Raw genomic sequence first — 12,648 nt, forward strand, 5'->3', positions numbered from 1 at the left:
GAGCCATGGAAAGAATGAGAGAGTATCATAATAGCATCGATAGAAGGCAGTTTGCACCCCCAATGGAGATGAGTGTGTGTGTGTGTGTGTGTGTGTGTGTCCGTGTGTATCCATGTGTGTCCGTGTCCATCCCCCCCCACCCCCACACACAGGCGGTCTCGGGGGAGAGTAAGTCCATTGCTAGCTGTGTGATTTAGAGGCCTGTTGACCAGAGTTAGAGGAATAGATGTCATTAAGCTGCACTTTGCGCTGCTACTGTACACATACCGCGGTCTCAGACTCAATATTGTCATATTCTCTGTTCATTTTGTCATTTAGTTATCTATTTATACTAATTTCATTCCATTTTCCTTTCATTATGTCTACAAAACCAATGGCTTTACTTTAAAAGTAGATCATGTAGCTGGCTAACAGTAGGCCTATCTAATACATCTCTCCAATTAAGTGTGATGGGCTTGAAAAACACTTGATTCCCTTTTATCTTGGCTTTGAGCTCATCTGGCCTGAAGTCTACTCAGACTATAGGTGGTCTCAGCTGCAGGCCTGTGTACACACGTCATGCCATCACACACAAAAACCTTTAGCAAAGAGGCTATAAATTATGTCTCTTATGGTTGTATGAAAATCAAATGTCTATATCAGCAAATGCTAAATTTGACCTAATTAAATTGCTAGATGTCTTAACAGACGACCCATCTCTCCATAACATGATCTTGTCACTTTATTGTCTCATCTTAACTCATTGCATTTCTGGCTCCTCTATCATGACCCTCTTTCTATCTTCTCTCTCTCTCTCTCTCTCTCTCTCTCTCTCTCTCTCTCTCTCTCTCTCTCTCTCTCTCTCTCTCTCTCTCTCCCTCCCTCTCTCACTCTGAGTCCCCCCCCTCTCTCAGTCTCTCTCACCTCCTCTCTCTGAATCTCTCTCCCTCTCTCTCTCACTCTGAGTCCCCCCCCTCTCTCAGTCTCTCTCACCTCCTCTCTCTGAATCTCTCTCCCTCTCTCTCTCACAAGAGTCTCCCCCCTCTCTCTGAGTCTCTCTCTCTCTCTCTGGGGAACAGGCCCAGGGCATTATGTGCTGCTATGAATGATTCATCACCCTCTGTAGTGTATGTGCTCGGACTGGAAATCATGGAGAGAGAGAGAGAGAGAGAGAGAGAGAGAGAGAGAGAGAGGTGGATGGGGGAGGAAGAGGAGATGAGGTGACAGGAGAGAGAGAGAGAACATAGCTAGAGGTGGAGGACAGCAGCAGGGACTGTGAAGGAGAGACAGAGAAATGACGTGACTTGGGTATGAGTAACACAAGAGGATGTCTTTTGTGACTAAAAAAATATTTCAAAATATGGGTTGCGTTGTTTGTCTGCCTTGATGACTATCTGCACTTTGAATGTCAAAAGATTCCTGAAATGAATATTCACATTCATAGGGTGGAGCACAATCCTCAGGATGTTACAGTAATTATAATTATTAGTCACCATTGCAAAATCACCTCAAACTGTTTTCTCCTTCCTCCCATCCACTCCTCATCCTTCTTCCCATTCCTATAGCCTACCAGGAATGGAAATAACCTCCCTGACCCCCCCCCCCCCCCCCATGCACTCATAACCACTCATAAATTCATAACCACTTCCCAATTCCACCCCAGGATCGGCCGGCCCTTGAAACAACGTTATCTTTCCTCATCTTAATTCCCCACGACCTGGCGTAGATTATCTGACCAGATAATTAAGACCTTCTGAATAATTAAGTGGACAATAATGCTAATTCGTGAATAATGTATTATGTTTATGATGCAGGGGCATAGATAGCGGTTGGTGCGGCGTTGGCGGGAAGATTGATGCCGTGGCCTAGATAGGATCTCTCTAGTGAGGGGGTGCTGCCCATATTCATTAGGCCACTGTCATTGGCTTTTGTGTGTAATGACATAGTTATGTATCATTTACAGGCGCGTCCCAAGGCAGAGGAGGCATACGTCTGGGAATGCAACCAATGGGTTTCTTGGCATGAGCCATAAGGTTTTTTTTTGCTTTATGACGCTGCGTTCACATAGGTTGTGACTGATCGATTTCTCACTCAATGCATTTGTACTGTGTTTATATCCCCCCCATTCTCTATATTGATCTCTCACTCGCTCTCCCATGTGCACACACAAGCCAATCGCCAGAATAAAATGTCGCCATTGTACGTGTCTGCAATCCACTGATATGCACAATCTCAACATCTTTTTGGTTCAGAAATGTTGATATTCTACATAACTGTGGTTTGCAAAAACATACAATGCTGTCATTTTATTCTGGCAACCAGGCTGGCCCACACTGATCCTATGTGGTTGTTTGCGCTAACGTGCAAGTGTGTGTGTGTGTGTGTGTGTGTGTGTGTGTGTGCGTTCTGTCAGAGAGACTGCTGGTGATTGGTGGACTAGACAGTAGCGGCAGCAGGCTTGAAGTGTGTCTGCACAGAGACGCATGTGAGACCACTAGACTAGACACTATCGCTATGCACTGCAATGAAGCCGTTTTTAGACCCTGTGTGTAGGATGAACGTGCATGTGTTGTGTGTGTAGGATGAACGTGCATGTGTTGTGTGTGTAGGATGTACGTGCATGTGTTGTGTGTGTAGGATGAACGTGCATGTGTTGTGTGTGTAGGATGTACGTGCATGTGTTGTGTGTGTAGGATGAACGTGCATGTGTTGTGTGTGTAGGATGAACGTGCATGTGTTGTGTGTGTAGGATGAACGTGCATGTGTTGTGTGTGTAGGATGAACGTGCATGTGTTGTGTGTGTAGGATGAACGTGCATGTGTTGTGTGTGTAGGATGTACGTGCATGTGTTGTGTGTGTAGGATGTGCGTGCAGAGATGAAACGATATGAAATTTGCATATCACGATTATAGTGACCAAAATGATCACGGTTATCATTATTATGACGGTATTGTTAAAATGTGCTGAAAAGGTTCAAAAAGTACTGATACATTCACTGAAATCATTTCACCAAGGCTGAGCGCCTGCGTCTGGGAGACGACTGTTGCTAACTTTGGTTGATGATGGACAGTATTTACTGCGTTTTTCAAAGTGCTCTAATCACAGTAACACGGTAATCACGGTAATACGGTTTTAATGAGAATGAAAAATGTAAACGGTACGTTACCGTAAGGGAATTTTAGCACGGTTTATCATTAAACTGGTTATCGTTTCATATCCCTAGCGTGCTTGTGTTTTGTGAGACATGTGTAAGACTGTGTGCATTAGCCTCGAAAACCATGAAACAAATCTTCTCCACCACTGTCCTCGCCCTTTTGGCCCACACACCCCTTCCCATATCCCATCTTAGCCTAGCCCATCTCAGCCCAGCCCAGCCCAGCCCAGCCAAGCCCAGCCCATCTCAGCCCATCTCAGCCCAGCCCAGCCCAGCCCAGCCCAGCCCAGTGCAGCAGAGCCCAGCCCAGCCCAGCCCAGCTCAGTGCAGCAGAGCCTGTAGCGCTGCAGCCAGTTTGATTACATTTGCGATTAGAGTTGTGGCCGAGTGCTGGTGAATTATGCCCGAGCTGTTACCTTGCTGCTGTAGCTGCCGGGGGAACCAGGCGGTGTTCGCCCCGCCGCCGCTGACCTTGGAGGTCACTCACAGGAAGGAGACATTCATCACTCTGACACACGGATGCTGGGGAGGAGAGGAGAGGAGCGTGTGTGTGTGTGTGTGTGTGTGTGTGTGTGTGTGTGTGTGTGTGTGTGTGTGTGTGTGTGTGTGTGTGTATGTGTGTGCGTGTGTGCGTGTGTGTGTGTGTGTGTGTGTGTGTGTGTGTGTGTGTGTGTGTGTGTGTGTGTGTGTGTGTGGCAAAACAGTAACCCCCATACTATACTATTATTCCCTCCAACACTTCTGTGCTCCCAGTAGGGCTAAAGCACTGGCTGTACTGTGCAACGCATACCTCATTGTTCGCTTATTGTTCCCTAACTAGTTAACTATAGACATTCAGCCTGTTGATAGGGTTGGAAATACTGTATCAACATTGTATCAAATTATTCAATATAATACTGTATCTATTCTGTTAAATTACTAAGAGAAAAATAATTGTGATTCTAGATGTAGTTGTGAAAAATGAGAGGATTACCTCTGGGACTACTTTTAGTCAAAGGAGAAACTCAGGGGGCCGTTTAAATAGTAGCAGGCATTCTATATCTTTATCAAATGTGGCACAGAAAAGAGTTTGCACGCAAAGCTGAATTTAATTTCCTGAACTTTGTAAAGTTTCCACTTTTTCTTATCGGCGGGCCTACATTTATACCTCAAATGGCAAAGTAATCTGAATCTAACAGACATGACAGAGTTTATTTAGTCCCCTAGATGAGATCACTTATAACAATGATGAGGCTAACTCCTGTAATGGAATAAGTTTTAAAATAACCTTCCCAACCCTGAGTTTGTGATGGGTGATGTTTTTAAATCCCTCGTTAATGCGATTGTGATGGTTTATACACAGGCGTTCTTTCTGTCCTCATGAAAGAGGGGACCCCCCCTCCTCTTTGTCTCTCTGTTTCTCGCCTGCTTTTCTCTGCATATAATCACAAATGGCAGACAGATATCGACCCCGGCCATTGTGGCCCAAGTGTCTATTTGCTCAGTAGAAAAGGCTCATTATGTCTCAGCAGATTGATATCTCTGCCCCCGAGGATCGCAGTTGCATCTCGAATGAAAAGAGAAAGACTCGCGGCTGCTGGTGGGGCCACATTTTAGCACTTAGCACAGCGCTCGTCCCACTCCACCCCCTCCACCCCCTCCACCCCCACACCAAGCAACACAGTGACCTTGGCAGGTGCAGGTGCGTCTGTCTGCGTGTTTACCTGAGTATATATTCAGCTTTCGTTTTCGCGTGGCTTGAACGCGGTGGCGCTTTCGAGGTGGTCTTGACGCTCCCCCCTTACATGGACTCCCTTCACATCTTCTGGGTCACACGTGGTGACAGCAAGGATGGAGGTCAAAACAAACAAACTGTCAGAGAAGGAAAAAGGATCCCAGAGAGAGAGAGGGAGAAAGAGAGAGAGAGAGAGGGAGGGAGTGAGACAGCAAATTGTTTGCCAGAGCTTAATTGTTCATCTGAATCCATAAAGGAACACAATTATGTTTATGCGTGCCATAAATCTGATTAGCGCTGAGTGCTGCTTGGCAAACACAATAGGGCCTGTATGGGGGCTAATGTCGCACACGGCTAGCATGTCTGATTAGCCACAAAGCAACCATCACTTATCTCTCTTTCTATTACCACGCAATCTATGAAGTGAAGCATGAAGATGTATCACTCATACTAATCACACAGCCTTTTCTCACTCGGAGCGCAGACATCAATGAGAGACGCTTTAAGATGACAGCCGTGCTGAAAGGGAGGCATTTACTCAGTGAGTGACCCAATTTGTCCTGCTTGTTTAAAGGGGCTGTGGCGGAGGCATCGCTTACGGAAAATGATGACGTCAACAATCTTGTCATTTTTCCTTTTATTTATCTGCTTATCACGCATGAAACAAATTGAAGGGTTGTTTATGGCGACTGTGAAAGATTTGTAATTCTTAAAGAGCCCCTGAAATCAAAACTATGTTTCTCTAGTTAAGATGCTTTACTGTGCAGAATGAGGTCTGTGCAGAGTTTGACACTAGAAGGCTGCTGAAAGTGGAAGGTTTCTCTCTACTCATTGAAAATCTGATTTTTAGGGGGAGGGCCTACAGTACGAGCATGATTTGTGACATCACAAATCGTTGGGAAGCCCATCCAATATTCATCATGATACTTTTTTAGTCTCTAGTGCACATACACTGAGAATGGACTTCACGGTGAAGTAAGAGACATATTGTGTGCCCAGCAGGAACACTTTTCAGATTAAATATATTTGTATATTCATAGACTCTGCCATTTTTAATGAGGGAGGAGTAGATGTCATTCTAAGGATTTTAACAAGATAATTAAACTTTTTTTTGTGGGAAAACCATATCAGACACAAATTATTATTTGAAAGGAGAGTATTTTACATACATCAAAACATGTCATAGGGGTATTTAATCTCTTGAGAATAGCTTTGCATTTATTACTCTACTTCCTTCAGTTCCTCTTAAACATAATGTAGGTCGTCCAATTTCCCAGCAATTTCCCAGGGGAATCAGGACCGCATGAATATATGAGTTAGATCTGTTTCTCAACAAGTTTAACGCTGCATGGGCTCCGTGCCGGCTCCCCCCTTTCCCCCAGCTGTGCAGGCTGGCTCAGCTCCCCGGGGTTCTCCACATACTATTCTGAGGCACCGGCATCTTTGAGAGCCTGGTGGCACCGCAGCGCCTCAGACCCCTGCCTGCTGGACCCCATGGACCCTCTTCAATTTGCATACTGGGCTCACCGTAGGTGTGGATGATGGTATCGTTTACCTGCTGTACAGGGCTTATTCCCACGTGCGGAGGCCCGCGAAGCACAGCGAGATGTTTGATTTGAACACCCCTGCTTGTGCGGAGGATCAGACTGCTGCAGGTGGATGATGTCATTGCCATGTTTCCTGGATTGTGAGACTGGGACTAAGTCTAGCTGCAGTTTGCCTCTGGAGCAGCCCCAGGCAGCTGTACTGTTATTCACTCTCTACACCTCAAACTTCACATCCATCTCTGAGTCATGCCACCTGCAGAGGTTCTCCCATGACTCCTCCATCAGTGAGGGGAATGAGGAGGAGGACAGAGGTCTGGTGGGGAGCTTTCATTGTGACATTCTGTATTGCTAATGTGAATATGGTGCACATTTTGCACATCATGTATAGACGGTTTTCACCAGAGCGCAACCCCACAGCACTTCCTTTTTCTCAGCATTCGGCAAACTGCAGAAATATTCACTCGACATCGTTACTTTTGTTTTCGCTGCTCAGCTGTATAGACGGTTTTCACGGAATGGTCAGTCCTGCACTTGAATGTTTTTTTTTCTTTTATGTCCATAGCAAACACTGCAACAGGAAGTGAGCGGGGGTTCAATTTAGAATGTTTTTGTTGTCAAGTTAAAAACGTCTATACTTGGTTTAAATTCACACAACGGTCTTATTCATATCCCCATAATCTTCTCATTCTTGTATTTTGTAATATTTTTATTCATATGCATATCAAACATGAGGCCCTTGAGGCAACGTGTGCCTCCGTGTGTGTCCATGTGTATAGGATTAGCCATATGTTAAAGGTGAAGGTCACTTGTAAAGGTGAAGCCTTGAAGTAAGTACCATAAACGTCAGTTCCTGGAAGGGCCACTTGAGGCTGGCTGCAAAAGCGAGTCATTCCCCATTCACCCCCATGTTAAAATGCCCGACTTTACCGCATAAACATGTTTACAGCTTGGTAAAAAAAAAAAAACGCTTTTGGTCTCTATTATATTTCACATTTCATGACAACTGTAAAAAATAAAAAAGACTGTGTTTTGGGTGTGATTGACAGGCCACCTGTCCAGTGATTGTGCAGCTTGCCGGTCACGGACCAATAGCAGGTTGCGCTGCAGCTCTGGGAGACCCCCTCTCGTCCAAATACAAATACATCACACTTTGATTGACCCCTTGCATTTCCCACGGGGTCAGGTTGAGATGGTAACAGTCTGACCTTTGAACTTTACCCCCTGCCAGACAGGTCACCCGACCAAGGTCTTAATTTAATTCCTCAGACGCACATTGACTGGCTGTGCGATCGATACTAACGTCCACACTCTAGACAGCAGGCTCAGATTTGTCTGTCTGGATCCCAACTGCTTACCATGGGTGATATCTGACTCACTACTTCACCTCTGTCTTACACACACACATGCTCACAGATACAGTACCTGTACATACACTGGCACACATGAATTTCACAGATACAGATATAGGAACCAGCATGTTATCCTAGTGATTCTCTACCCTTTTCATATCAAGGACAGACCCCCATTTGATAAGATTTCATCTCTCGAACCAAAATCTGTGAATATTTTTTATTGTTTGGTGCAATTTTGTCCAGAATTCCATGACTATCTGTATTAGGTAGAGATATAACAGTGAAGCTCTGATCAAAACAGTAATTCTAGTACATTCCCTAATTGTGTTAACTTCTTATCAAATAATGGTGAAGTTTAACAATTCACTAATTTGTGGGGACCCCCTGGAACCCCCTCAAGGACTCCTGGTGGTCCCCGGGCCTCACGTTTGGAACCACTGATCTACGTGGTGTAGCTCTAAATAATAGGCTGCTTTCTCTCACACATTTTGGCATCCCCTGTTGACTTATTAAACCCGTTTGCTCTGTAAGAGGGCACAAAATGGCTGTGTATGGGAGTTGTTACATAAACCTACATGAAAGCAGAGGATAGATGTCACTGGGCCGTTTGTCTCTGGACAGACCCGTACTGTGACCAAAAAGGTCACAGGTCAACAGCCATACATATCCCAAAGTACCCTGGATGAAGGCTCTCGACCCCTTCCTGATCATTCATTGTGTCACTCTGGATAAGAGCCTCATCTGAAATGTAAATGTGCTGCAGGATGGCCAGGATAAGTTATTGGAGAGATCCTCCTCCTATAACCATCACCAACAGCTGATGAGAATAACCCTTACTGCCATTATATGCTGTACTAGTGCAGTGCCCGTTCCCCCCGCCCCCTTATCCCCATTTACCCCCCGGTGGGCGCCCCCACACTGCACTCCGTCAGGTCCTCCTAAAAGCACTCCCCAAGTTTGAAGTCGATCTGACGAACGGTTCTCGAGATACACGACGGACATACATACATAGGCCTACATAGTACATACTGTACATACTGTACATACATACATACAGTACATACATACAGACAGACAGACAGACAGACAGACAGACAGACAGACAGACAGACAGACGGACAGTCAGTCAGTCCTGGAATTATAGTATATACAATATATAGTATATAAAAACACAGTAGCTGGCATCTACATTATAGCGTAGTTGTAGATATGATTTGTGCCATTTGCTGGTGAAGAAGCACTCTGCTAGAATGTGGTCAAAGGTACATAGTGGTAATATCACACACACACGCACACGCACACACACACACACACACACACACGCACACACACACACACACACACACACACACACACACACACACACACACACACACACACACACACACACACACACACAGAGAGAGAGAATGACCTAGGCAAGAGATTATTTATATCTACAGTCGTGACACACAGAAGATCCATCACCATGGTCCCTGATTAGTGTCCCCCCCTCTCCGCTCCACACACTTCTCCCCTTGCACTCCATCATCATGTAGACTGAATAATAGTGTTTTGCCACCGTCACCATAATGCATATCTCTACAATACTCCAGATGTGGGTGACACCAGAATCCATATGGGTGTCACACCAAGTACAGATGGTCCTTTAATTGCCAGCACACTGCGGCAACCCGCCTGCTTTGTGATCAGATTCATAGTTTCTTGTGTGTGTCGTGTTCACCATTTGATGTGTGGCCCGATGCATTTGTCTCGCTATCAGATGCTCCTGCAGTCTCATTTAGGCTGGACATCAGTGGCAGCTAATGAGACACAGACCAGGCTATTTATTCAGCCACAGATCTGGCTCACTGAGCTGTGATTGGCCCGACAGGCACTCCAATCCTATTTGTTCTTCTTCCTCATTTTCTTTTCACCAAGCCACAAGTGTGCAGGGGATTGCTCAAGTGACTACAAGTGACTACTTGTGGGACTAGGTTCATTGTTGTTTTCTTTGACTGATTGCACGGCTAGAGTAATCTAATTGTCTCAAAGCTCATCTATTATAGCCAGCTTCCCATACATCAGCTCATGTTCTGTACAGCAGTGGTTCTCAATCTTTTTCATGTCAATGACCCCTAAACTGACATAAATTAGATCACGGTCCCCCATTTGATAAGATTTTAGCTTTAAGATGTTTTATTACACAAAGTGTATGAAACACATGACCAAAATAGTCATATACATTCTGTCATTGTGTTACTTGTTATGGATTAAATTATGGTGAAAATAAATTATTCGCCTTTTTGCTGGGGACCCCCTGGAGCCCCCTCAAGGATCCATGCAGGTCCCCTGACCCAACTTTGAGAACCACTGCCCAGGGCCGTAGCCAGGGTTCCGAAATAGGGGAGGTCCAGCAAGGGGAGGCGGATTCGGCGGCGCCCGTCAAAAAAATTGAGGTTTTTTTCCCCCCTTTTTAAGCCATATTTAGAGTAATATATCATTTTAAATCAACATTAGGATTATACTGTTGTGATGTCATTATTCAGCGTTTGAAGCTCAATTTGGGCCGTTTGAAGCCCAATTTGGGCCGTTTGAAGCCAGATTTGGGCCGTTTGAAGCCCTATTTGGGTCGTTTAAAGCCAGATTTGGGCCGTTTGAAGCCTGATTTGGGCCGTTTGAAGCCCAATTTGGGCCAAGTCCAATTTTACAATGAGATGCACCCAGTTTAAACCTGAATAAAGTAATAAAACCACTAGTAAACCAGTAGGCGGCGCCTGGCCTGCTGTTCAGTGAGTGGCCTGGCCTGGCCTGCAAAAAAAAAAAAAAAAAAAAAAATTTTTTTTTTTTTTTTTTTTTTGGCAGGCTGAAATATTAGGGGAGGTCCGGACCTCCCCGTCCTCATAGCTAGCTACGGCCCTGCCACTGCCCACTGTCTACCTGAAACATAGCATTGCCCATTGCATGGCCCATTTTGAATTAGTGTGGAGGGCTATATCAATTTGCCAATATATCAGGACAATATTGGCCCCTACAGTATATACTGTATATATACACATTTTGCCTTTATTTGATAGCACATTAGGCAGATAGGGAGGGTGGGGAGAGAGAGAGAGGGGTTGACATATGGCAAAGGACCACAGGTTGGATTCGAACGTGGGTCGGCCGCACGAAGGACTAAGCCTTTGTGGTACACACTCTACCAGGTGAGCCACTGGGATGCCCCCTGAATCTTGAATGTTAAATCTTAAACACACTAGTTCTGCTCAAGCCGAACAGAGACACTGGAAAACGTGAGTTTGTTATCTTTATTTGCTGCGTCAAGTGTAGTTTTAAATTACAAATCTGCAGCTTTCCTCTAAAGGCACAACGGCCAGTGCAAAACATGGCGTGCCAAATTGGCCGTGTGGGTAGAAGGGGCATTGCGGCCACACTCTGGAGCATCCACGACACCGGCCTTTTGGCCTGGCTATAATTCCTGCCCAGAATTGGATATCGACCAGTCAGTGGAATCCACCTCCAATATGATGAGTATGAGCCACCCATGACCCTAAAAGAATTGAGTGGGTAGAGAGAATGAAAGGTCTAGGACTCAAGTATACATTTTGCCTTTTACACCCTGCCAAGAAACACTGAAAGTTTGTAGGTCTGGGGGGGGGATTAAATTTTATATGCACATATCAACCTGCAAGATGACACGTGTATTAATAGCCTATAACCAGGCTGACCCATTTGGCGCCCGCGGGCCAAGTTTGGCCCACCCTTGTTTGTTTTGGCGGCTAATATTACTGTCTTTCGGAGGCTGTGGCGGGCTAATTTTTAAAGCTAGCATGATGGTTCTTATCTTATACCATATGAAACTAGAAGACCTAAGGAATCGATTGGTACCAACCATGTCAACCTAGCATGTCGGCTAAAGAACGTTCCAAAGTTAGACAAAATTTTGGCCAGGGGAAAAATTGGCATGGTCATTTTCAAAGGGGTCCCTTGACCTCATCTCAAGATATCTGAATGAGAATGGGCTAGGGTTGCGCACCTTGAGTTGCATGCCCTTTCTGTCAGAAAGGTGTATTTCCCTTTGAAAATGTTTAAGCTTTTTAAATAAAACTTCTAATAATGTTTTTATTATTTTGAAAATGTATTTTATATGTAGAATGTAAATTGTCTATGAAATATAATACATTTTAATGTAATGTAATTTGAAATTTTCACATAACATCAATATGTATTTTTGGCCCACGGCCCTCCATCGAGATTAATTTTTGACCTTTCATAGGAAAGAATTTCGGCACCTCTGGCCTATAACATACCGCAATGTAACAGTAGCACAATGAGGTATGTCAGGAGGTGGAAGAGTAAAACACCAAGGTTAGGGCCTATGATTTTGTGTTTTGAGTTTTGAGCTTAATGTTTTGTAGAAAGTGTGCCCTCTGTTGGTGAAAATGCTGTACGAGTCCATAGTACAGGAGCAATTAACTTTAATTATTCTACTTTATTGATCGCCATTGGATGATTCACATTCCCCTTGCAAATTGCCGACTTGCAGTTTATTTGCTTTCTTCTCTGCCTGTGAAAAGTGTGGAGGCTATTGGTAAGTCTGCATGCACAGCTCCTGTTTAGAGGCACTGGCAGTTGCTGAGGCAGAGAGGGGAGAGATGGAGGGACTGCTGTTGTCATGGAAACGGGGGGAGGCGGAGTTGGGAAGAGGGACCAGTTTGTTTGTTATTGAAGGTCACGTGGCTCGGCGAAGCCCCGCCCCCCGTTGCCACCGATTCAAGCGTCTGGTGCTGCTGCTTCGCTCAGTTACTACAAAATGGCTGCAGTGGCACCGCCGTCAACGAGAACCCACTGAACACTTCATGGTAGGAATTACTAATCCCTATGGTGCATATAACGTTAGCGCGATAATGCTGGACCCGTTTG

General features: G+C 45.0%; 1 protein-coding gene across 1 annotated transcript in view; it reads left to right on the top strand.

The window, feature by feature from the left end:
• The first annotated feature begins 12,559 nt into the window (after window positions 1-12,559).
• Window positions 12,560-12,648, top strand: part of tnrc6c1 (trinucleotide repeat containing adaptor 6C1) — a 57,448-nt gene continuing 57,359 nt past the window's right edge. The window contains exon 1 of the mRNA XM_083649636.1: window positions 12,560-12,587. The gene's annotated coding sequence lies outside the window, so the exon portion shown is untranslated. The remainder of the gene's footprint in view (window positions 12,588-12,648) is intronic.

Source organism: Poromitra crassiceps (genome assembly GCF_964638095.1).
Source record: "Poromitra crassiceps genome assembly, chromosome: 13".
Lineage (NCBI taxonomy): Eukaryota > Metazoa > Chordata > Actinopteri > Beryciformes > Melamphaidae > Poromitra > Poromitra crassiceps.